At 43.0% G+C, this 26,720-nt stretch overlaps 1 long non-coding RNA gene across 1 annotated transcript in view; it reads left to right on the top strand.

The window, feature by feature from the left end:
• The window catches only part of LOC142496391 (uncharacterized), a 49,486-nt gene that overhangs the window by 16,844 nt on the left and 5,922 nt on the right, over positions 1-26,720 (top strand). The window contains exon 3 of the long non-coding RNA XR_012801966.1: positions 2,425-2,528. This is a non-coding gene — a long non-coding RNA (uncharacterized LOC142496391). The remainder of the gene's footprint in view (positions 1-2,424; positions 2,529-26,720) is intronic.

Raw genomic sequence — 26,720 nt, 5'->3', positions numbered from 1 at the left:
TAAAGAGAGACACACAGAAAGAAGAGAGACACAGAAAAAGAGAGACACACAGAAAAAGAGAGACACAGAAAAAGAGAGACAGAGAGAGAATGTGAGACAAAGACAGAGAGAGTGCGAGGGGCGAGGGCGACACAGGGAGAAGGCGAGGGGCGACACAGGGAGAGGGTGACACTCACAGACACGCAGAGACACAGACACGCAGAGACACAGACACGCAGAGACACAGACACGCAGAGACACAGACACGCAGAGACACAGACACGCAGAGACACACTCACGCAGAGACACACTCACGCAGAGACACACTCACGCAGAGACACACTCACGCAGAGACACACACTCACTCAGGCACACACACAGGCACACTCGGACACACTCACTCAGAGACACACACGCAGAGACACACACGCAGAGACACACACGCAGAGACACACTCACTCAGAGACACACTCACTCAGAGACACACTCACTCAGACACTCAGAGACACACACTCACTCTGACACACACACACACACACACAGGCACACACACACAGGCACACTCACTCACGCAGAGACACTCATGCAGAGACACACTCACTCAGAGACACACTCACTCAGAACACTCAGAGACACACACTCGCTCTGACACACACACACACACACACACACACACACACACACACACACACACACACACACACACACACAGGCACACACACACACAGGCACACACACACAGGCACACACACACAGGCACACTCACTCACAGACACTCACTCACAGACAGACACAGACACTCACTCTGGCACTCACACACACACACTCACCGGGTCGCACGCGGCAGTAGGCCCCTCCGCACGGCAGCAGGCCCCTCCTTAAGGCAGCAGGCCCCTCCGCACGGCAGCAGGCCCCTCCGCACGGCAGCAGGTCCCTCCTTAAGGCAGCAGGCCCCTCCGCACGGCAGCAGGCCCCTCCTTAAGGCAGCAGGCCCCTCCCCCCCCGAAGCACGCTCCCCAAACACCAAGCGGGGATCGGGGGCAGATGATTAGGGGGAGATCATGCGCAGGAGGCGCGCACGGGGGAAGCTGGGTTGGCGCTTCCCCCTCCGTTCCACGTGGGTTGCGCGCGGGGCTTGCTTTGGGCTTCCCCCTCCGTCCCACGTAGGGAGCGGAGGGGGGGAGGGAGCGGAGGGGGCTAGATTGCGCGCGGCGCTTGTTTTGGGCTTCCCCCTCCGTCCCACGTGGGGAGCGGGGGGGGGGTGAGGGTGCGGGGGATTCTGGGTTGCTGGGGGGAACAGGCAGCGCAAATGGCAGGACACTCTGCTTGCCCTGTGCACGCGCGCCGGGACCAGACCACAGGATTTGCCGCCATTTTTTTAAACTTTTTTTTTTAACCCAATCAAGGAGGGGGATTATTTATTTATTTATTTAAAAAAAAAAAAAAAAAAAAAATTGGCACGAGCAGGGGAATTCATTGAGCTGCAGCACGGGTCGCCAGCTGCCTAAATCCACTCGCAACGGGCGACTTGTTATCATTATTTGTCGAGCACTGTATATATATATATATATATATATATATATATATATATATATATATTTTTCAACCATTATCACCTACAGTACAGTAGCATACAGTGCTCCCACTGCAGCAAGGGATTCTGGGAAATGACATGCAATGTTTACTCGCTCATCCCACAACGTGGCGGTATCAAATATAGCGTTTTCCCAGTTATTATATCCCTGCAGGATGTAGGATAATCCCAGCCAAACCCACATACTTATTACATTCCCGTTATGTCACATGTATTATTTCCTGTGAAGGAAGCGCTATGTATATTCCCATTATGGTTACAAATTGGACGATACTGTATTTCCATTATGTCTCCTATTATTTTCCCATGATATCTCATAGAATACTGTCATCCAAAACCACATCATTATTGAATGATTGAAAATGATGCCTCTGTTTTATGTCAAGATTGTCTTGACACTTAGACCCCCAAGATTTCAATAGCGCCTCACTTAAAAGATGACATTATTTTTGATTCAAATGAACTTTTATGGTGCAGAAGCCGCATGGTGCCTGTGCCTACAGTGTATGTATTTGTCAGTGTGTCTCTATCTGCATTTCTGTCTCTTGCTGGCCGCCAGCCTGTGTGATGATGTCAGCCTGTCTGTGATGTAAGAGAGACATTGTGATATCATGACATACTGTAGGCAGGATGGCAGGTGTAAAGCTTCTAAAAGAGAGAGGGAGGGAGAGAGGGAGAGAGAGAGAAGGAGAGAGAGGGAGAAAGAGGGAGAGAGAGAGCAAGCAGCTCCTCCCTCCCATGCAAATGACTGGAGGCAGAGGAGTAGAGGGACAGAAGCCTGTGCTGCTTGTAATGGGACAGGATTTGGGGTGCTGTTTCATGCTCTATCTCCCTCCCTCCCACTGTCTCAGGTGCAGAAAGTTTTCAAAGGAGAGAGGAAAGGAAGGGGAAAATGGAAGCTGAGGAGAGCTGGTCCTGTCCCTCTTGTTGGTAAAGAGGGGGCATCCAGAAAGAGGTAAGGAGATAGTTTTATTTTAATTCAAGAAGGAGTGCCTGGTGGCGAAGCTGGTGTGCTCTGTCACACTACAGACCCCTCCCTGTGTGTGTGCGTGCGGGCGTGCGTGCGTGCGTGCTTGCGTGTCTGTGTCTGCAGGGGTTATCTGTCCCATCCATAGATATCAGGGGTACTGCGGCTGCTGCTGTTCAAACTTTAGCTTTAGGCCCATTCCTTTGATGTTAATAAGCGTTTCTAGTACCATCTTTTTTGCTCTGTTCACCCACATCTTTACATTACCTCCTGTGTGTGTGTGTGTGTGTGTATGTGTATGTGTGTGTGCGTGTGTATAGCATGTGTTTGAAACACTATACTGTATCTGCATAGAAAAAAAGCCTTCTTTTAGTAATGTACAGTTCAAATACTGTATGAACATGACCCCATCTCATCTCATCCCCCTGACTCTGGATACAAAACATTCATGGATTCGTTTGCAACTTTTCATACAATTTGCTTGCACCATTTCAGAGAAATTAAATATTTAAAATGGAAATAAATTGGTAACTGCAGTAACAAACAACACTGTACATGCTAATAGTACATCCATGTAAGCAGTACATACATGCTCAGGAGTTGTTTTTTTGGATCGGTATATACTTGTCATTATCCACTTCAGCCATTTTAATTCCCCCCTTTTAAATTATTGTACTGATTGATGTGTATATATATATATATATATATATATTTTTTTTCCAACCATTATCACCTACAGTACAGTAGCATACAGTGCTCCCACTGCAGCAAGGGATTCTGGGAAATGACATGCAATGTTTACTCGCTCATCCCACAACGTGGCGGTATCAAATATAGCGTTTTCCCAGTTATTATATCCCTGCAGGATGTAGGATAATCCCAGCCAAACCCACATACTTATTACATTCCCGTTATGTCACATGTATTATTTCCTGTGAAGGAAGCGCTATGTATATTCCCATTATGGTTACAAATTGGACGATACTGTATTTCCATTATGTCTCCTATTATTTTCCCATGATATCTCATAGAATACTGACATCCAAAACCACATCATTATTGAATGATTGAAAATGATGCCTCCGTTTTATGTCAAGATTGTCTTGACACTTAGACCCCAAGATTTCAATAGCGCCTCACTTAAAAGATGACATTATTTTTGATTCAAATGAACTTTTATGGTGCAGAAGCCGCATGGTGCCTGTGCCTACAGTGTATGTATTTGTCAGTGTGTCTCTATCTGCATTTCTGTCTCTTGCTGCGCCGCCAGCTGTGATGATGTCAGCCTGTCTGTGATGTAAGAGAGACATTGTGATATCATGACATACTGTAGGCAGGATGGCAGGTGTAAAGCTTCTAAAAGAGAGAGGGAGGGAGAGAGGGAGAGAGAGAGAAGGAGAGAGAGGGAGAAAGAGGGAGAGAGAGAGCAAGCAGCTCCTCCCTCCCATGCAAATGACTGGAGGCAGAGGAGTAGAGGGACAGAAGCCTGTGCTGCTTGTAATGGGACAGGATTTGGGGTGCTGTTTCATGCTCTATCTCCCTCCCTCCCACTGTCTCAGGTGCAGAAAGTTTTCAAGGGAGAGAGGAAAGGAAGGGGAAAATGGAAGCTGAGGAGAGCTGGTCCTGTCCCTCTTGTTGGTAAAGAGGGGGCATCCAGAAAGAGGTAAGGAGATAGTTTTATTTTAATTCAAGAAGGAGTGCCTGGTGGCGAAGCTGGTGTGCTCTGTCACACTACAGACCCCTCCCTGTGTGTGTGCGTGCGTGCGTGCTTGTGTGTCTGTGTCTGCAGGGGGTATCTGTCCCATCCATAGATATCAGGGGTACTGCGGCTGCTGCTGTTCAAACTTTAGCTTTAGGCCCATTCCTTTGATGTTAATAAGCGTTTCTAGTACCATCTTTTTTGCTCTGTTCACCCACATCTTTACATTACCTCCTGTGTGTGTGTGTGTGTGTGTGTGTGTATGTGTATGTGTGTGTGCGTGTGTATAGCATGTGTTTGAAACACTATACTGTATCTGCATAGAAAAAAAGCCTTCTTTTAGTAATGTACAGTTCAAATACTGTATGAACATGACCCCATCTCATCTCATCCCCCTGACTCTGGATACAAAACATTCATGGATTCGTTTGCAACTTTTCATACAATTTGCTTGCACCATTTCAGAGAAATTAAATATTTAAAATGGAAATAAATTGGTAACTGCAGTAACAAACAACACTGTACATGCTAATAGTACATCCATGTAAGCAGTACATACATGCTCAGGAGTTGTTTTTTTGGATCGGTATATACTTGTCATTATCCACTTCAGCCATTTTAATTCCCCCCTTTTAAATTATTGTACTGATTGATGTGTATATATATATATATATATATATATATATATATATATATATATATATATATTTTTTCCAACCATTATCACCTACAGTACAGTAGCATACAGTGCTCCCACTGCAGCAAGGGATTCTGGGAAATGACATGCAATGTTTACTCGCTCATCCCACAACGTGGCGGTATCAAATATAGCGTTTTCCCAGTTATTATATCCCTGCAGGATGTAGGATAATCCCAGCCAAACCCACATACTTATTACATTCCCGTTATGTCACATGTATTATTTCCTGTGAAGGAAGCGCTATGTATATTCCCATTATGGTTACAAATTGGACGATACTGTATTTCCATTATGTCTCCTATTATTTTCCCATGATATCTCATAGAATACTGACATCCAAAACCACATCATTATTGAATGATTGAAAATGATGCCTCCGTTTTATGTCAAGATTGTCTTGACACTTAGACCCCCAAGATTTCAATAGCGCCTCACTTAAAAGATGACATTATTTTTGATTCAAATGAACTTTTATGGTGCAGAAGCCGCATGGTGCCTGTGCCTACAGTGTATGTATTTGTCAGTGTGTCTCTATCTGCATTTCTGTCTCTTGCTGGCCGCCAGCCTGTGTGATGATGTCAGCCTGTCTGTGATGTAAGAGAGACATTGTGATATCATGACATACTGTAGGCAGGATGGCAGGTGTAAAGCTTCTAAAAGAGAGAGGGAGGGAGAGAGGGAGAGAGAAGGAGAGAGAGGGAGAAAGAGATAGAGAGAGAGCAAGCAGCTCCTCCCTCCCATGCAAATGACTGGAGGCAGAGGAGTAGAGGGACAGAAGCCTGTGCTGCTTGTAATGGGACAGGATTTGGGGTGCTGTTTCATGCTCTATCTCCCTCCCTCCCACTGTCTCAGGTGCAGAAAGTTTTCAAGGGAGAGAGGAAAGGAAGGGGAAAATGGAAGCTGAGGAGAGCTGGTCCTGTCCCTCTTGTTGGTAAAGAGGGGGCATCCAGAAAGAGGTAAGGAGATAGTTTTATTTTAATTCAAGAAGGAGTGCCTGGTGGCGAAGCTGGTGTGCTCTGTCACACTACAGACCCCTCCCTGTGTGTGTGCGTGCGGGCGTGCGTGCGTGCGTGTCTGTGTCTGCAGGGGGTATCTGTCCCATCCATAGATATCAGGGGTACTGCGGCTGCTGCTGTTCAAACTTTAGCTTTAGGCCCATTCCTTTGATGTTAATAAGCGTTTCTAGTACCATCTTTTTTGCTCTGTTCACCCACATCTTTACATTACCTCCTGTGTGTGTGTGTGTGTGTGTGTGTGTGTGTGTGTGTGTGTGTGTATGTGTATGTGTGTGTGCGTGTGTATAGCATGTGTTTGAAACACTATACTGTATCTGCATAGAAAAAAAGCCTTCTTTTAGTAATGTACAGTTCAAATACTGTATGAACATGACCCCATCTCATCTCATCCCCCTGACTCTGGATACAAAACATTCATGGATTCGTTTGCAACTTTTCATACAATTTGCTTGCACCATTTCAGAGAAATTAAATATTTAAAATGGAAATAAATTGGTAACTGCAGTAACAAACAACACTGTACATGCTAATAGTACATCCATGTAAGCAGTACATACATGCTCAGGAGTTGTTTTTTTGGATCGGTATATACTTGTCATTATCCACTTCAGCCATTTTAATTCCCCCCTTTTAAATTATTGTACTGATTGATGTGTATATATATATATATATATATATATATATATATTTTTTCCAACCATTATCACCTACAGTACAGTAGCATACAGTGCTCCCACTTCAGCAAGGGATTCTGGGAAATGACATGCAATGTTTACTCGCTCATCCCACAACGTGGCGGTATCAAATATAGCGTTTTCCCAGTTATTATATCCCTGCAGGATGTAGGATAATCCCAGCCAAACCCACACACTTATTACATTCCCGTTATGTCACATGTATTATTTCCTGTGAAGGAAGCGCTATGTATATTCCCATTATGGTTACAAATTGGACGATACTGTATTTCCATTATGTCTCCTATTATTTTCCCATGATATCTCATAGAATACTGACATCCAAAACCACATCATTATTGAATGATTGAAAATGATGCCTCCGTTTTATGTCAAGATTGTCTTGACACTTAGACCCCCAAGATTTCAATAGCGCCTCACTTAAAAGATGACATTATTTTTGATTCAAATGAACTTTTATGGTGCAGAAGCCGCATGGTGCCTGTGCCTACAGTGTATGTATTTGTCAGTGTGTCTCTATCTGCATTTCTGTCTCTTGCTGGCCGCCAGCCTGTGTGATGATGTCAGCCTGTCTGTGATGTAAGAGAGACATTGTGATATCATGACATACTGTAGGCAGGATGGCAGGTGTAAAGCTTCTAAAAGAGAGAGGGAGGGAGAGAGGGAGAGAGAGAGAAGGAGAGAGAGGGAGAAAGAGGGAGAGAGAGAGCAAGCAGCTCCTCCCTCCCATGCAAATGACTGGAGGCAGAGGAGTAGAGGGACAGAAGCCTGTGCTGCTTGTAATGGGACAGGATTTGGGGTGCTGTTTCATGCTCTATCTCCCTCCCTCCCACTGTCTCAGGTGCAGAAAGTTTTCAAGGGAGAGAGGAAAGGAAGGGGAAAATGGAAGCTGAGGAGAGCTGGTCCTGTCCCTCTTGTTGGTAAAGAGGGGGCATCCAGAAAGAGGTAAGGAGATAGTTTTATTTTAATTCAAGAAGGAGTGCCTGGTGGCGAAGCTGGTGTGCTCTGACACACTACAGACCCCTCCCTGTGTGTGTGCGTGCGTGCGTGCGTGCGTGCGTGTCTGTGTCTGCAGGGGGTATCTGTCCCATCCATAGATATCAGGGGTACTGCGGCTGCTGCTGTTCAAACTTTAGCTTTAGGCCCATTCCTTTGATGTTAATAAGCGTTTCTAGTACCATCTTTTTTGCTCTGTTCACCCACATCTTTACATTACCTCCTGTGTGTGTGTGTGTGTGTGTGTGTGTGTGTATGTGTATGTGTGTGTGCGTGTGTATAGCATGTGTTTGAAACACTATACTGTATCTGCATAGAAAAAAAGCCTTCTTTTAGTAATGTACAGTTCAAATACTGTATGAACATGACCCCATCTCATCTCATCCCCCTGACTCTGGATACAAAACATTCATGGATTCGTTTGCAACTTTTCATACAATTTGCTTGCACCATTTCAGAGAAATTAAATATTTAAAATGGAAATAAATTGGTAACTGCAGTAACAAACAACACTGTACATGCTAATAGTACATCCATGTAAGCAGTACATACATGCTCAGGAGTTGTTTTTTTGGATCGGTATATACTTGTCATTATCCACTTCAGCCATTTTAATTCCCCCCTTTTAAATTATTGTACTGATTGATGTGTATATATATATATATATATATATATATATATATATATATATATATATATATATTTTTTCCAACCATTATCACCTACAGTACAGTAGCATACAGTGCTCCCACTGCAGCAAGGGATTCTGGGAAATGACATGCAATGTTTACTCGCTCATCCCACAACGTGGCGGTATCAAATATAGCGTTTTCCCAGTTATTATATCCCTGCAGGATGTAGGATAATCCCAGCCAAACCCACATACTTATTACATTCCCGTTATGTCACATGTATTATTTCCTGTGAAGGAAGCGCTATGTATATTCCCATTATGGTTACAAATTGGACGATACTGTATTTCCATTATGTCTCCTATTATTTTCCCATGATATCTCATAGAATACTGACATCCAAAACCACATCATTATTGAATGATTGAAAATGATGCCTCCGTTTTATGTCAAGATTGTCTTGACACTTAGACCCCCAAGATTTCAATAGCGCCTCACTTAAAAGATGACATTATTTTTGATTCAAATGAACTTTTATGGTGCAGAAGCCGCATGGTGCCTGTGCCTACAGTGTATGTATTTGTCAGTGTGTCTCTATCTGCATTTCTGTCTCTTGCTGGCCGCCAGCCTGTGTGATGATGTCAGCCTGTCTGTGATGTAAGAGAGACATTGTGATATCATGACATACTGTAGGCAGGATGGCAGGTGTAAAGCTTCTAAAAGAGAGAGGGAGGGAGAGAGGGAGAGAGAGAGAAGGAGAGAGAGGGAGAAAGAGGGAGAGAGAGAGCAAGCAGCTCCTCCCTCCCATGCAAATGACTGGAGGCAGAGGAGTAGAGGGACAGAAGCCTGTGCTGCTTGTAATGGGACAGGATTTGGGGTGCTGTTTCATGCTCTATCTCCCTCCCTCCCACTGTCTCAGGTGCAGAAAGTTTTCAAGGGAGAGAGGAAAGGAAGGGGAAAATGGAAGCTGAGGAGAGCTGGTCCTGTCCCTCTTGTTGGTAAAGAGGGGGCATCCAGAAAGAGGTAAGGAGATAGTTTTATTTTAATTCAAGAAGGAGTGCCTGGTGGCGAAGCTGGTGTGCTCTGTCACACTACAGACCCCTCCCTGTGTGTGTGCGTGCGTGCGTGCTTGCGTGTCTGTGTCTGCAGGGGGTATCTGTCCCATCCATAGATATCAGGGGTACTGCGGCTGCTGCTGTTCAAACTTTAGCTTTAGGCCCATTCCTTTGATGTTAATAAGCGTTTCTAGTACCATCTTTTTTGCTCTGTTCACCCACATCTTTACATTACCTCCTGTGTGTGTGTGTGTGTGTGTGTATGTGTATGTGTGTGTGCGTGTGTATAGCATGTGTTTGAAACACTATACTGTATCTGCATAGAAAAAAAGCCTTCTTTTAGTAATGTACAGTTCAAATACTGTATGAACATGACCCCATCTCATCTCATCCCCCTGACTCTGGATACAAAACATTCATGGATTCGTTTGCAACTTTTCATACAATTTGCTTGCACCATTTCAGAGAAATTAAATATTTAAAATGGAAATAAATTGGTAACTGCAGTAACAAACAACACTGTACATGCTAATAGTACATCCATGTAAGCAGTACATACATGCTCAGGAGTTGTTTTTTTGGATCGGTATATACTTGTCATTATCCACTTCAGCCATTTTAATTCCCCCCTTTTAAATTATTGTACTGATTGATGTGTATATATATATATATATATATATATATATTTTTTTTCCAACCATTATCACCTACAGTACAGTAGCATACAGTGCTCCCACTGCAGCAAGGGATTCTGGGAAATGACATGCAATGTTTACTCGCTCATCCCACAACGTGGCGGTATCAAATATAGCGTTTTCCCAGTTATTATATCCCTGCAGGATGTAGGATAATCCCAGCCAAACCCACATACTTATTACATTCCCGTTATGTCACATGTATTATTTCCTGTGAAAGAAGCGCTATGTATATTCCCATTATGGTTACAAATTGGACGATACTGTATTTCCATTATGTCTCCTATTATTTTCCCATGATATCTCATAGAATACTGACATCCAAAACCACATCATTATTGAATGATTGAAAATGATGCCTCCGTTTTATGTCAAGATTGTCTTGACACTTAGACCCCCAAGATTTCAATAGCGCCTCACTTAAAAGATGACATTATTTTTGATTCAAATGAACTTTTATGGTGCAGAAGCCGCATGGTGCCTGTGCCTACAGTGTATGTATTTGTCAGTGTGTCTCTATCTGCATTTCTGTCTCTTGCTGGCCGCCAGCCTGTGTGATGATGTCAGCCTGTCTGTGATGTAAGAGAGACATTGTGATATCATGACATACTGTAGGCAGGATGGCAGGTGTAAAGCTTCTAAAAGAGGGAGAGAGGGAGAGAGAGAGAAGGAGAGAGAGGGAGAAAGAGGGAGAGAGAGAGCAAGCAGCTCCTCCCTCCCATGCAAATGACTGGAGGCAGAGGAGTAGAGGGACAGAAGCCTGTGCTGCTTGTAATGGGACAGGATTTGGGGTGCTGTTTCATGCTCTATCTCCCTCCCTCCCACTGTCTCAGGTGCAGAAAGTTTTCAAGGGAGAGAGGAAAGGAAGGGGAAAATGGAAGCTGAGGAGAGCTGGTCCTGTCCCTCTTGTTGGTAAAGAGGGGGCATCCAGAAAGAGGTAAGGAGATAGTTTTATTTTAATTCAAGAAGGAGTGCCTGGTGGCGAAGCTGGTGTGCTCTGACACACTACAGACCCCTCCCTGTGTGTGTGCGTGCGGGCGTGCGTGCGTGCGTGCGTGTCTGTGTCTGCAGGGGGTATCTGTCCCATCCATAGATATCAGGGGTACTGCGGCTGCTGCTGTTCAAACTTTAGCTTTAGGCCCATTCCTTTGATGTTAATAAGCGTTTCTAGTACCATCTTTTTTGCTCTGTTCACCCACATCTTTACATTACCTCCTGTGTGTGTGTGTGTGTGTGTGTGTGTATGTGTATGTGTGTGTGCGTGTGTATAGCATGTGTTTGAAACACTATACTGTATCTGCATAGAAAAAAAGCCTTCTTTTAGTAATGTACAGTTCAAATACTGTATGAACATGACCCCATCTCATCTCATCCCCCTGACTCTGGATACAAAACATTCATGGATTCGTTTGCAACTTTTCATACAATTTGCTTGCACCATTTCAGAGAAATTAAATATTTAAAATGGAAATAAATTGGTAACTGCAGTAACAAACAACACTGTACATGCTAATAGTACATCCATGTAAGCAGTACATACATGCTCAGGAGTTGTTTTTTTGGATCGGTATATACTTGTCATTATCCACTTCAGCCATTTTAATTCCCCCCTTTTAAATTATTGTACTGATTGATGTGTATATATATATATATATATATATATATATATTTTTTTTTTTCAACCATTATCACCTACAGTACAGTAGCATACAGTGCTCCCACTGCAGCAAGGGATTCTGGGAAATGACATGCAATGTTTACTCGCTCATCCCACAACGTGGCGGTATCAAATATAGCGTTTTCCCAGTTATTATATCCCTGCAGGATGTAGGATAATCCCAGCCAAACCCACATACTTATTACATTCCCGTTATGTCACATGTATTATTTCCTGTGAAGGAAGCGCTATGTATATTCCCATTATGGTTACAAATTGGACGATACTGTATTTCCATTATGTCTCCTATTATTTTCCCATGATATCTCATAGAATACTGACATCCAAAACCACATCATTATTGAATGATTGAAAATGATGCCTCCGTTTTATGTCAAGATTGTCTTGACACTTAGACCCCCAAGATTTCAATAGCGCCTCACTTAAAAGATGACATTATTTTTGATTCAAATGAACTTTTATGGTGCAGAAGCCGCATGGTGCCTGTGCCTACAGTGTATGTATTTGTCAGTGTGTCTCTATCTGCATTTCTGTCTCTTGCTGGCCGCCAGCCTGTGTGATGATGTCAGCCTGTCTGTGATGTAAGAGAGACATTGTGATATCATGACATACTGTAGGCAGGATGGCAGGTGTAAAGCTTCTAAAAGAGAGAGGGAGGGAGAGAGGGAGAGAGAGAGAAGGAGAGAGAGGGAGAAAGAGGGAGAGAGAGAGCAAGCAGCTCCTCCCTCCCATGCAAATGACTGGAGGCAGAGGAGTAGAGGGACAGAAGCCTGTGCTGCTTGTAATGGGACAGGATTTGGGGTGCTGTTTCATGCTCTATCTCCCTCCCTCCCACTGTCTCAGGTGCAGAAAGTTTTCAAGGGAGAGAGGAAAGGAAGGGGAAAATGGAAGCTGAGGAGAGCTGGTCCTGTCCCTCTTGTTGGTAAAGAGGGGGCATCCAGAAAGAGTTAAGGAGATAGTTTTATTTTAATTCAAGAAGGAGTGCCTGGTGGCGAAGCTGGTGTGCTCTGACACACTACAGACCCCTCCCTGTGTGTGTGCGTGCGGGCGTGCGTGCGGGCGTGCGTGCGTGCGTGTCTGTGTCTGCAGGGGGTATCTGTCCCATCCATAGATATCAGGGGTACTGCGGCTGCTGCTGTTCAAACTTTAGCTTTAGGCCCATTCCTTTGATGTTAATAAGCGTTTCTAGTACCATCTTTTTTGCTCTGTTCACCCACATCTTTACATTACCTCCTGTGTGTGTGTGTGTGTGTGTGTATGTGTATGTGTGTGTGCGTGTGTATAGCATGTGTTTGAAACACTGTATCTGTATCTGCATAGAAAAAAAGCCTTCTTTTAGTAATGTACAGTTCAAATACTGTATGAACATGACCCCATCTCATCTCATCCCCCTGACTCTGGATACAAAACATTCATGGATTCGTTTGCAACTTTTCATACAATTTGCTTGCACCATTTCAGAGAAATTAAATATTTAAAATGGAAATAAATTGGTAACTGCAGTAACAAACAACACTGTACATGCTAATAGTACATCCATGTAAGCAGTACATACATGCTCAGGAGTTGTTTTTTTGGATCGGTATATACTTGTCATTATCCACTTCAGCCATTTTAATTCCCCCCTTTTAAATTATTGTACTGATTGATGTGTATATATATATATATATATATATATATATATATATATATATTTTTTTTCCAACCATTATCACCTACAGTACAGTAGCATACAGTGCTCCCACTGCAGCAAGGGATTCTGGGAAATGACATGCAATGTTTACTCGCTCATCCCACAACGTGGCGGTATCAAATATAGCGTTTTCCCAGTTATTATATCCCTGCAGGATGTAGGGTAATCCCAGCCAAACCCACATACTTATTACATTCCCGTTATGTCACATGTATTATTTCCTGTGAAGGAAGCGCTATGTATATTCCCATTATGGTTACAAATTGGACGATACTGTATTTCCATTATGTCTCCTATTATTTTCCCATGATATCTCATAGAATACTGACATCCAAAACCACATCATTATTGAATGATTGAAAATGATGCCTCCGTTTTATGTCAAGATTGTCTTGACACTTAGACCCCCAAGATTTCAATAGCGCCTCACTTAAAAGATGACATTATTTTTGATTCAAATGAACTTTTATGGTGCAGAAGCCGCATGGTGCCTGTGCCTACAGTGTATGTATTTGTCAGTGTGTCTCTATCTGCATTTCTGTCTCTTGCTGGCCGCCAGCCTGTGTGATGATGTCAGCCTGTCTGTGATGTAAGAGAGACATTGTGATATCATGACATACTGTAGGCAGGATGGCAGGTGTAAAGCTTCTAAAAGAGAGAGGGAGGGAGAGAGGGAGAGAGAGAGAAGGAGAGAGAGGGAGAAAGAGGGAGAGAGAGAGCAAGCAGCTCCTCCCTCCCATGCAAATGACTGGAGGCAGAGGAGTAGAGGGACAGAAGCCTGTGCTGCTTGTAATGGGACAGGATTTGGGGTGCTGTTTCATGCTCTATCTCCCTCCCTCCCACTGTCTCAGGTGCAGAAAGTTTTCAAGGGAGAGAGGAAAGGAAGGGGAAAATGGAAGCTGAGGAGAGCTGGTCCTGTCCCTCTTGTTGGTAAAGAGGGGGCATCCAGAAAGAGGTAAGGAGATAGTTTTATTTTAATTCAAGAAGGAGTGCCTGGTGGCGAAGCTGGTGTGCTCTGTCACACTACAGACCCCTCCCTGTGTGTGTGCGTGCGTGCGTGCTTGCGTGTCTGTGTCTGCAGGGGGTATCTGTCCCATCCATAGATATCAGGGGTACTGCGGCTGCTGCTGTTCAAACTTTAGCTTTAGGCCCATTCCTTTGATGTTAATAAGCGTTTCTAGTACCATCTTTTTTGCTCTGTTCACCCACATCTTTACATTACCTCCTGTGTGTGTGTGTGTGTGTGTGTATGTGTATGTGTGTGTGCGTGTGTATAGCATGTGTTTGAAACACTATACTGTATCTGCATAGAAAAAAAGCCTTCTTTTAGTAATGTACAGTTCAAATACTGTATGAACATGACCCCATCTCATCTCATCCCCCTGACTCTGGATACAAAACATTCATGGATTCGTTTGCAACTTTTCATACAATTTGCTTGCACCATTTCAGAGAAATTAAATATTTAAAATGGAAATAAATTGGTAACTGCAGTAACAAACAACACTGTACATGCTAATAGTACATCCATGTAAGCAGTACATACATGCTCAGGAGTTGTTTTTTTGGATCGGTATATACTTGTCATTATCCACTTCAGCCATTTTAATTCCCCCCTTTTAAATTATTGTACTGATTGATGTGTATATATATATATATATATATATATATATATATATATATATATATTTTATTTTTTTTTCCAACCATTATCACCTACAGTACAGTAGCATACAGTGCTCCCACTGCAGCAAGGGATTCTGGGAAATGACATGCAATGTTTACTCGCTCATCCCACAACGTGGCGGTATCAAATATAGCGTTTTCCCAGTTATTATATCCCTGCAGGATGTAGGATAATCCCAGCCAAACCCACATACTTATTACATTCCCGTTATGTCACATGTATTATTTCCTGTGAAGGAAGCGCTATGTATATTCCCATTATGGTTACAAATTGGACGATACTGTATTTCCATTATGTCTCCTATTATTTTCCCATGATATCTCATAGAATACTGACATCCAAAACCACATCATTATTGAATGATTGAAAATGATGCCTCCGTTTTATGTCAAGATTGTCTTGACACTTAGACCCCCAAGATTTCAATAGCGCCTCACTTAAAAGATGACATTATTTTTGATTCAAATGAACTTTTATGGTGCAGAAGCCGCATGGTGCCTGTGCCTACAGTGTATGTATTTGTCAGTGTGTCTCTATCTGCATTTCTGTCTCTTGCTGGCCGCCAGCCTGTGTGATGATGTCAGCCTGTCTGTGATGTAAGAGAGACATTGTGATATCATGACATACTGTAGGCAGGATGGCAGGTGTAAAGCTTCTAAAAGAGAGAGGGAGGGAGAGAGGGAGAGAGAGAGAAGGAGAGAGAGGGAGAAAGAGGGAGAGAGAGAGCAAGCAGCTCCTCCCTCCCATGCAAATGACTGGAGGCAGAGGAGTAGAGGGACAGAAGCCTGTGCTGCTTGTAATGGGACAGGATTTGGGGTGCTGTTTCATGCTCTATCTCCCTCCCACTGTCTCAGGTGCAGAAAGTTTTCAAGGGAGAGAGGAAAGGAAGGGGAAAATGGAAGCTGAGGAGAGCTGGTCCTGTCCCTCTTGTTGGTAAAGAGGGGGCATCCAGAAAGAGGTAAGGAGATAGTTTTATTTTAATTCAAGAAGGAGTGCCTGGTGGCGAAGCTGGTGTGCTCTGTCACACTACAGACCCCTCCCTGTGTGTGTGCGTGCGTGCGTGCTTGCGTGTCTGTGTCTGCAGGGGGTATCTGTCCCATCCATAGATATCAGGGGTACTGCGGCTGCTGCTGTTCAAACTTTAGCTTTAGGCCCATTCCTTTGATGTTAATAAGCGTTTCTAGTACCATCTTTTTTGCTCTGTTCACCCACATCTTTACATTACCTCCTGTGTGTGTGTGTGTGTGTGTGTGTGTGTGTATGTGTATGTGTGTGTGCGTGTGTATAGCATGTGTTTGAAACACTATACTGTATCTGCATAGAAAAAAAGCCTTCTTTTAGTAATGTACAGTTCAAATACTGTATGAACATGACCCCATCTCATCTCATCCCCCTGACTCTGGATACAAAACATTCATGGATTCGTTTGCAACTTTTCATACAATTTGCTTGCACCATTTCAGAGAAATTAAATATTTAAAATGGAAATAAATTGGTAACTGCAGTAACAAACAACACTGTACATGCTAATAGTACATCCATGTAAGCAGTACATACATGCTCAGGAGTTGTTTTTTTGGATCGGTATATACTTGTCATTATCCACTTCAGCCATTTTAATTCCCCCCTTTTAAATTATTGTACTGATTGATGTGTATATATATATATATATATATATATATTTTTTTTTTTCCAACCATTATCACCTACAGTACAGTAGCATACAGTGCTCCCACTGCAGCAAGGGATTCTGGGAAATGACATGCAATGTTTACTCGCTCATCCCACAACGTGGCGGTATCAAATATAGCGTTTTCCCAGTTATTATATCCCTGCAGGATGTAGGATAATCCCAGCCAAACCCACATACTTATTACATTCCCGTTATGTCACATGTATTATTTCCTGTGAAGGAAGCGCTATGTATATTCCCATTATGGTTACAAATTGGACGATACTGTATTTCCATTATGTCTCCTATTATTTTCCCATGATATCTCATAGAATACTGACATCCAAAACCACATCATTATTGAATGATTGAAAATGATGCCTCCGTTTTATGTCAAGATTGTCTTGACACTTAGACCCCCAAGATTTCAATAGCGCCTCACTTAAAAGATGACATTATTTTTGATTCAAATGAACTTTTATGGTGCAGAAGCCGCATGGTGCCTGTGCCTACAGTGTATGTATTTGTCAGTGTGTCTCTATCTGCATTTCTGTCTCTTGCTGGCCGCCAGCCTGTGTGATGATGTCAGCCTGTCTGTGATGTAAGAGAGACATTGTGATATCATGACATACTGTAGGCAGGATGGCAGGTGTAAAGCTTCTAAAAGAGAGAGGGAGGGAGAGAGGGAGAGAGAGAGAAGGAGAGAGAGGGAGAAAGAGGGAGAGAGAGAGCAAGCAGCTCCTCCCTCCCATGCAAATGACTGGAGGCAGAGGAGTAGAGGGACAGAAGCCTGTGCTGCTTGTAATGGGACAGGATTTGGGGTGCTGTTTCATGCTCTATCTCCCTCCCTCCCACTGTCTCAGGTGCAGAAAGTTTTCAAGGGAGAGAGGAAAGGAAGGGGAAAATGGAAGCTGAGGAGAGCTGGTCCTGTCCCTCTTGTTGGTAAAGAGGGGGCATCCAGAAAGAGGTAAGGAGATAGTTTTATTTTAATTCAAGAAGGAGTGCCTGGTGGCGAAGCTGGTGTGCTCTGACACACTACAGACCCCTCCCTGTGTGTGTGCGTGCGTGCTTGCGTGCGTGCGTGTCTGTGTCTGCAGGGGGTATCTGTCCCATCCATAGATATCAGGGGTACTGCGGCTGCTGCTGTTCAAACTTTAGCTTTAGGCCCATTCCTTTGATGTTAATAAGCGTTTCTAGTACCATCTTTTTTGCTCTGTTCACCCACATCTTTACATTACCTCCTGTGTGTGTGTGTGTGTGTGTGTGTATGTGTATGTGTGTGTGCGTGTGTATAGCATGTGTTTGAAACACTATACTGTATCTGCATAGAAAAAAAGCCTTCTTTTAGTAATGTACAGTTCAAATACTGTATGAACATGACCCCATCTCATCTCATCCCCCTGACTCTGGATACAAAACATTCATGGATTCGTTTGCAACTTTTCATACAATTTGCTTGCACCATTTCAGAGAAATTAAATATTTAAAATGGAAATAAATTGGTAACTGCAGTAACAAACAACACTGTACATGCTAATAGTACATCCATGTAAGCAGTACATACATGCTCAGGAGTTGTTTTTTTGGATCGGTATATACTTGTCATTATCCACTTCAGCCATTTTAATTCCCCCCTTTTAAATTATTGTACTGATTGATGTGTATATATATATATATATATACATATATATATATATATATTTTTTTTCCAACCATTATCACCTACAGTACAGTAGCATACAGTGCTCCCACTGCAGCAAGGGATTCTGGGAAATGACATGCAATGTTTACTCGCTCATCCCACAACGTGGCGGTATCAAATATAGCGTTTTCCCAGTTATTATATCCCTGCAGGATGTAGGATAATCCCAGCCAAACCCACATACTTATTACATTCCCGTTATGTCACATGTATTATTTCCTGTGAAGGAAGCGCTATGTATATTCCCATTATGGTTACAAATTGGACGATACTGTATTTCCATTATGTCTCCTATTATTTTCCCATGATATCTCATAGAATACTGACATCCAAAACCACATCATTATTGAATGATTGAAAATGATGCCTCCGTTTTATGTCAAGATTGTCTTGACACTTAGACCCCCAAGATTTCAATAGCGCCTCACTTAAAAGATGACATTATTTTTGATTCAAATGAACTTTTATGGTGCAGAAGCCGCATGGTGCCTGTGCCTACAGTGTATGTATTTGTCAGTGTGTCTCTATCTGCATTTCTGTCTCTTGCTGGCCGCCAGCCTGTGTGATGATGTCAGCCTGTCTGTGATGTAAGAGAGACATTGTGATATCATGACATACTGTAGGCAGGATGGCAGGTGTAAAGCTTCTAAAAGAGAGAGGGAGGGAGAGAGGGAGAGAGAGAGAAGGAGAGAGAGGGAGAAAGAGGGAGAGAGAGAGCAAGCAGCTCCTCCCTCCCATGCAAATGACTGGAGGCAGAGGAGTAGAGGGACAGAAGCCTGTGCTGCTTGTAATGGGACAGGATTTGGGGTGCTGTTTCATGCTCTATCTCCCTCCCACTGTCTCAGGTGCAGAAAGTTTTCAAGGGAGAGAGGAAAGGAAGGGGAAAATGGAAGCTGAGGAGAGCTGGTCCTGTCCCTCTTGTTGGTAAAGAGGGGGCATCCAGAAAGAGGTAAGGAGATAGTTTTATTTTAATTCAAGAAGGAGTGCCTGGTGGCGAAGCTGGTGTGCTCTGTCACACTACAGACCCCTCCCTGTGTGTGTGCGTGCGTGCGTGCTTGCGTGTCTGTGTCTGCAGGGGGTATCTGTCCCATCCATAGATATCAGGGGTACTGCGGCTGCTGCTGTTCAAACTTTAGCTTTAGGCCCATTCCTTTGATGTTAATAAGCGTTTCTAGTACCATCTTTTTTGCTCTGTTCACCCACATCTTTACATTACCTCCTGTGTGTGTGTGTGTGTGTGTGTGTGTGTATGTGTATGTGTGTGTGCGTGTGTATAGCATGTGTTTGAAACACTATACTGTATCTGCATAGAAAAAAAGCCTTCTTTTAGTAATGTACAGTTCAAATACTGTATGAACATGACCCCATCTCATCTCATCCCCCTGACTCTGGATACAAAACATTCATGGATTCGTTTGCAACTTTTCATACAATTTGCTTGCACCATTTCAGAGAAATTAAATATTTAAAATGGAAATAAATTGGTAACTGCAGTAACAAACAACACTGTACATGCTAATAGTACATCCATGTAAGCAGTACATACATGCTCAGGAGTTGTTTTTTTGGATCGGTATATACTTGTCATTATCCACTTCAGCCATTTTAATTCCCCCCTTTTAAATTATTGTACTGATTGATGTGTATATATATATATATATATATATATTTTTTTTTTTTCCAACCATTATCACCTACAGTACAGTAGCATACAGTGCTCCCACTGCAGCAAGGGATTCTGGGAAATGACATGCAATGTTTACTCGCTCATCCCACAACGTGGCGGTATCAAATATAGCGTTTTCCCAGTTATTATATCCCTGCAGGATGTAGGATAATCCCAGCCAAACCCACATACTTATTACATTCCCGTTATGTCACATGTATTATTTCCTGTGAAGGAAGCGCTATGTATATTCCCATTATGGTTACAAATTGGACGATACTGTATTTCCATTATGTCTCCTATTATTTTCCCATGATATCTCATAGAATACTGACATCCAAAACCACATCATTATTGAATGATTGAAAATGATGCCTCCGTTTTATGTCAAGATTGTCTTGACACTTAGACCCCCAAGATTTCAATAGCGCCTCACTTAAAAGATGACATTATTTTTGATTCAAATGAACTTTTATGGTGCAGAAGCCGCATGGTGCCTGTGCCTACAGTGTATGTATTTGTCAGTGTGTCTCTATCTGCATTTCTGTCTCTTGCTGGCCGCCAGCCTGTGTGATGATGTCAGCCTGTCTGTGATGTAAGAGAGACATTGTGATATCATGACATACTGTAGGCAGGATGGCAGGTGTAAAGCTTCTAAAAGAGAGAGGGAGGGAGAGAGGGAGAGAGAGAGAAGGAGAGAGAGGGAGAAAGAGGGAGAGAGAGAGCAAGCAGCTCCTCCCTCCCATGCAAATGACTGGAGGCAGAGGAGTAGAGGGACAGAAGCCTGTGCTGCTTGTAATGGGACAGGATTTGGGGTGCTGTTTCATGCTCTATCTCCCTCCCTCCCACTGTCTCAGGTGCAGAAAGTTTTCAAGGGAGAGAGGAAAGGAAGGGGAAAATGGAAGCTGAGGAGAGCTGGTCCTGTCCCTCTTGTTGGTAAAGAGGGGGCATCCAGAAAGAGGTAAGGAGATAGTTTTATTTTAATTCAAGAAGGAGTGCCTGGTGGCGAAGCTGGTGTGCTCTGACACACTACAGACCCCTCCCTGTGTGTGTGCGTGCGTGCGTGCGTGCGTGCGTGTCTGTGTCTGCAGGGGGTATCTGTCCCATCCATAGATATCAGGGGTACTGCGGCTGCTGCTGTTCAAACTTTAGCTTTAGGCCCATTCCTTTGATGTTAATAAGCGTTTCTAGTACCATCTTTTTTGCTCTGTTCACCCACATCTTTACATTACCTCCTGTGTGTGTGTGTGTGTGTGTGTGTGTGTGTATGTGTATGTGTGTGTGCGTGTGTATAGCATGTGTTTGAAACACTATACTGTATCTGCATAGAAAAAAAGCCTTCTTTTAGTAATGTACAGTTCAAATACTGTATGAACATGACCCCATCTCATCTCATCCCCCTGACTCTGGATACAAAACATTCATGGATTCGTTTGCAACTTTTCATACAATTTGCTTGCACCATTTCAGAGAAATTAAATATTTAAAATGGAAATAAATTGGTAACTGCAGTAACAAACAACACTGTACATGCTAATAGTACATCCATGTAAGCAGTACATACATGCTCAGGAGTTGTTTTTTTGGATCGGTATATACTTGTCATTATCCACTTCAGCCATTTTAATTCCCCCCTTTTAAATTATTGTACTGATTGATGTGTATATATATATATATATATTTTTTTTTTTTCAACCATTATCACCTACAGTACAGTAGCATACAGTGCTCCCACTGCAGCAAGGGATTCTGGGAAATGACATGCAATGTTTACTCGCTCATCCCACAACGTGGCGGTATCAAATATAGCGTTTTCCCAGTTATTATATCCCTGCAGGATGTAGGATAATCCCAGCCAAACCCACATACTTATTACATTCCCGTTATGTCACATGTATTATTTCCTGTGAAGGAAGCGCTATGTATATTCCCATTATGGTTACAAATTGGACGATACTGTATTTCCATTATGTCTCCTATTATTTTCCCATGATATCTCATAGAATACTGACATCCAAAACCACATCATTATTGAATGATTGAAAATGATGCCTCCGTTTTATGTCAAGATTGTCTTGACACTTAGACCCCCAAGATTTCAATAGCGCCTCACTTAAAAGATGACATTATTTTTGATTCAAATGAACTTTTATGGTGCAGAAGCCGCATGGTGCCTGTGCCTACAGTGTATGTATTTGTCAGTGTGTCTCTATCTGCATTTCTGTCTCTTGCTGGCCGCCAGCCTGTGTGATGATGTCAGCCTGTCTGTGATGTAAGAGAGACATTGTGATATCATGACATACTGTAGGCAGGATGGCAGGTGTAAAGCTTCTAAAAGAGAGAGGGAGGGAGAGAGGGAGAGAGAGAGAAGGAGAGAGAGGGAGAAAGAGGGAGAGAGAGAGCAAGCAGCTCCTCCCTCCCATGCAAATGACTGGAGGCAGAGGAGTAGAGGGACAGAAGCCTGTGCTGCTTGTAATGGGACAGGATTTGGGGTGCTGTTTCATGCTCTATCTCCCTCCCTCCCACTGTCTCAGGTGCAGAAAGTTTTCAAGGGAGAGAGGAAAGGAAGGGGAAAATGGAAGCTGAGGAGAGCTGGTCCTGTCCCTCTTGTTGGTAAAGAGGGGGCATCCAGAAAGAGGTAAGGAGATAGTTTTATTTTAATTCAAGAAGGAGTGCCTGGTGGCGAAGCTGGTGTGCTCTGACACACTACAGACCCCTCCCTGTGTGTGTGCGTGCGGGCGTGCGTGCGTGCGTGCGTGTCTGTGTCTGCAGGGGGTATCTGTCCCATCCATAGATATCAGGGGTACTGCGGCTGCTGCTGTTCAAACTTTAGCTTTAGGCCCATTCCTTTGATGTTAATAAGCGTTTCTAGTACCATCTTTTTTGCTCTGTTCACCCACATCTTTACATTACCTCCTGTGTGTGTGTGTGTGTGTGTGTGTGTGTGTGTGTATGTGTATGTGTGTGTGCGTGTGTATAGCATGTGTTTGAAACACTATACTGTATCTGCATAGAAAAAAAGCCTTCTTTTAGTAATGTACAGTTCAAATACTGTATGAACATGACCCCATCTCATCTCATCCCCCTGACTCTGGATACAAAACATTCATGGATTCGTTTGCAACTTTTCATACAATTTGCTTGCACCATTTCAGAGAAATTAAATATTTAAAATGGAAATAAATTGGTAACTGCAGTAACAAACAACACTGTACATGCTAATAGTACATCCATGTAAGCAGTACATACATGCTCAGGAGTTGTTTTTTTGGATCGGTATATACTTGTCATTATCCACTTCAGCCATTTTAATTCCCCCCTTTTAAATTATTGTACTGATTGATGTGTATATATATATATATATATATATTTTTTTTTTTTCCAACCATTATCACCTACAGTACAGTAGCATACAGTGCTCCCACTGCAGCAAGGGATTCTGGGAAATGACATGCAATGTTTACTCGCTCATCCCACAACGTGGCGGTATCAAATATAGCGTTTTCCCAGTTATTATATCCCTGCAGGATGTAGGATAATCCCAGCCAAACCCACATACTTATTACATTCCCGTTATGTCACATGTATTATTTCCTGTGAAGGAAGCGCTATGTATATTCCCATTATGGTTACAAATTGGACGATACTGTATTTCCATTATGTCTCCTATTATTTTCCCATGATATCTCATAGAATACTGACATCCAAAACCACATCATTATTGAATGATTGAAAATGATGCCTCCGTTTTATGTCAAGATTGTCTTGACACTTAGACCCCCAAGATTTCAATAGCGCCTCACTTAAAAGATGACATTATTTTTGATTCAAATGAACTTTTATGGTGCAGAAGCCGCATGGTGCCTGTGCCTACAGTGTATGTATTTGTCAGTGTGTCTCTATCTGCATTTCTGTCTCTTGCTGGCCGCCAGCCTGTGTGATGATGTCAGCCTGTCTGTGATGTAAGAGAGACATTGTGATATCATGACATACTGTAGGCAGGATGGCAGGTGTAAAGCTTCTAAAAGAGAGAGGGAGGGAGAGAGAGAGAAGGAGAGAGAGGGAGAAAGAGGGAGAGAGAGAGCAAGCAGCTCCTCCCTCCCATGCAAATGACTGGAGGCAGAGGAGTAGAGGGACAGAAGCCTGTGCTGCTTGTAATGGGACAGGATTTGGGGTGCTGTTTCATGCTCTATCTCCCTCCCTCCCACTGTCTCAGGTGCAGAAAGTTTTCAAGGGAGAGAGGAAAGGAAGGGGAAAATGGAAGCTGAGGAGAGCTGGTCCTGTCCCTCTTGTTGGTAAAGAGGGGGCATCCAGAAAGAGGTAAGGAGATAGTTTTATTTTAATTCAAGAAGGAGTGCCTGGTGGCGAAGCTGGTGTGCTCTGTCACACTACAGACCCCTCCCTGTGTGTGTGCGTGCGTGCGTGCTTGCGTGTCTGTGTCTGCAGGGGGTATCTGTCCCATCCATAGATATCAGGGGTACTGCGGCTGCTGCTGTTCAAACTTTAGCTTTAGGCCCATTCCTTTGATGTTAATAAGCGTTTCTAGTACCATCTTTTTTGCTCTGTTCACCCACATCTTTACATTACCTCCTGTGTGTGTGTGTGTGTGTGTGTGTATGTGTATGTGTGTGTGCGTGTGCGTGTGTATAGCATGTGTTTGAAACACTATACTGTATCTGCATAGAAAAAAAGCCTTCTTTTAGTAATGTACAGTTCAAATACTGTATGAACATGACCCCATCTCATCTCATCCCCCTGACTCTGGATACAAAACATTCATGGATTCGTTTGCAACTTTTCATACAATTTGCTTGCACCATTTCAGAGAAATTAAATATTTAAAATGGAAATAAATTGGTAACTGCAGTAACAAACAACACTGTACATGCTAATAGTACATCCATGTAAGCAGTACATACATGCTCAGGAGTTGTTTTTTTGGATCGGTATATACTTGTCATTATCCACTTCAGCCATTTTAATTCCCCCCTTTTAAATTATTGTACTGATTGATGTGTATATATATATATATATATATATATATATATATATATATATATATTTTTTTTTCCAACCATTATCACCTACAGTACAGTAGCATACAGTGCTCCCACTGCAGCAAGGGATTCTGGGAAATGACATGCAATGTTTACTCGCTCATCCCACAACGTGGCGGTATCAAATATAGCGTTTTCCCAGTTATTATATCCCTGCAGGATGTAGGATAATCCCAGCCAAACCCACATACTTATTACATTCCCGTTATGTCACATGTATTATTTCCTGTGAAGGAAGCGCTATGTATATTCCCATTATGGTTACAAATTGGACGATACTGTATTTCCATTATGTCTCCTATTATTTTCCCATGATATCTCATAGAATACTGACATCCAAAACCACATCATTATTGAATGATTGAAAATGATGCCTCCGTTTTATGTCAAGATTGTCTTGACACTTAGACCCCCAAGATTTCAATAGCGCCTCACTTAAAAGATGACATTATTTTTGATTCAAATGAACTTTTATGGTGCAGAAGCCGCATGGTGCCTGTGCCTACAGTGTATGTATTTGTCAGTGTGTCTCTATCTGCATTTCTGTCTCTTGCTGGCCGCCAGCCTGTGTGATGATGTCAGCCTGTCTGTGATGTAAGAGAGACATTGTGATATCATGACATACTGTAGGCAGGATGGCAGGTGTAAAGCTTCTAAAAGAGAGAGGGAGGGAGAGAGGGAGAGAGAGAGAAGGAGAGAGAGGGAGAAAGAGGGAGAGAGAGAGCAAGCAGCTCCTCCCTCCCATGCAAATGACTGGAGGCAGAGGAGTAGAGGGACAGAAGCCTGTGCTGCTTGTAATGGGACAGGATTTGGGGTGCTGTTTCATGCTCTATCTCCCTCCCACTGTCTCAGGTGCAGAAAGTTTTCAAGGGAGAGAGGAAAGGAAGGGGAAAATGGAAGCTGAGGAGAGCTGGTCCTGTCCCTCTTGTTGGTAAAGAGGGGGCATCCAGAAAGAGGTAAGGAGATAGTTTTATTTTAATTCAAGAAGGAGTGCCTGGTGGCGAAGCTGGTGTGCTCTGTCACACTACAGACCCCTCCCTGTGTGTGTGCGTGCGTGCGTGCTTGCGTGTCTGTGTCTGCAGGGGGTATCTGTCCCATCCATAGATATCAGGGGTACTGCGGCTGCTGCTGTTCAAACTTTAGCTTTAGGCCCATTCCTTTGATGTTAATAAGCGTTTCTAGTACCATCTTTTTTGCTCTGTTCACCCACATCTTTACATTACCTCCTGTGTGTGTGTGTGTGTGTGTGTATGTGTATGTGTGTGTGCGTGTGTATAGCATGTGTTTGAAACACTATACTGTATCTGCATAGAAAAAAAGCCTTCTTTTAGTAATGTACAGTTCAAATACTGTATGAACATGACCCCATCTCATCTCATCCCCCTGACTCTGGATACAAAACATTCATGGATTCGTTTGCAACTTTTCATACAATTTGCTTGCACCATTTCAGAGAAATTAAATATTTAAAATGGAAATAAATTGGTAACTGCAGTAACAAACAACACTGTACATGCTAATAGTACATCCATGTAAG

Source organism: Ascaphus truei, chromosome 6, assembly GCF_040206685.1.
Source record: "Ascaphus truei isolate aAscTru1 chromosome 6, aAscTru1.hap1, whole genome shotgun sequence".
Taxonomy (NCBI): Eukaryota; Metazoa; Chordata; class Amphibia; order Anura; family Ascaphidae; genus Ascaphus; species Ascaphus truei.
This window is presented reverse-complemented; position numbering and strand designations above follow the sequence as displayed.